We start from the raw sequence: 1158 nt of genomic DNA on the forward strand, positions 1-1158 counted from the left end.
CAACATGGTTGTGTGCTCAAAGTTTAAATGCAAAGGTTGGTGTAAAGCTCAACTGAATGGGTCTAGGAAGTTGTTTGGCCGCTTACGTGAGAATTCAGACTACTTGCCACCCGTATGGAACAATATTGCTCAACCAAAAGACGGGTGCAAAGGCAAGGTCTGGGACCCCGGAATTCAATCTAAAAATCAGCACTCTTGGGGCCTTGTCACTTGCTTCAACTTGCTTGAAGGCTTTCTGCGCCTAGTTTGGGATCCCGGAGGTTACTGGAGATACAAACATTGGTGGAGATTCCTGGATGAATACAAGCATAAGCCACCATAACAGGGAGCTCACCAAATGTCCAACTTAAGGACTTTAACTAAAAGTGCTAGGTGGGAGACAACCCACCATGGTATGATCGTCCTTTTTCATTTTTATTTAGTTTTATTTGTTTTCGAGTTTTATTTTATTTTATTTTATTGAACCTGGAGTTTTGCATCACATTCATATTAACACTGCATTCTGCATCTTTTCAGATTAAAAAAAAAAAAAGCGAGCACGCGACGCGATCGCATCAGCGACGCGTCCGCGTCGCAAGGAGATGAGAGACAATATTAATATGAACAGAGAGTTACGCAGGAGCAGCGCTGGAAGCATGCCAATGGCACAAATCGACCCACGTGTCCGCGTTACATGGGAACTTTGGCCTCCCACGCGACTGCGTCACCCACGCGGCCGCGTGCCCTGAAAATCGACGTAAAAAGGGTGCTTGGCCGAAAGTTGTGCTGGAGTTGGGCTGGACTCGTGCTGGAAGCCCAAGCCTCCCATGCGAACGCGTGCCCCACGCGTCCGCGTCATATTGAAGATAAGGCCATTCACGCGATCGCATCAACCACGCGATTTGAACAGAGAGTTGTGCGACCGCGAGGCTGCACTCGCACCACTTGCACAAATCAAGTCACGCGATCGCGTGCCTCACACGTCCGCGTCACCCAACCTTATCGCGCACCACGCGACCGCGTCACCCATGCGACCGCGTCGCCTGCGCCGCACAACATATCCAGATCAGCCAATTTTCTTATCTTTTCTTCTCTAATCCTTATTTTTCTTATCTTTTCTTATTTCCTTCTTCTTCCTTTCTTATCTTCTTTCCCTTCTCATTTCTCTTATTTTTCTTT

This window comes from Arachis ipaensis, chromosome B01 (assembly GCF_000816755.2).
Source record: "Arachis ipaensis cultivar K30076 chromosome B01, Araip1.1, whole genome shotgun sequence".
NCBI lineage: Eukaryota > Viridiplantae > Streptophyta > Magnoliopsida > Fabales > Fabaceae > Arachis > Arachis ipaensis.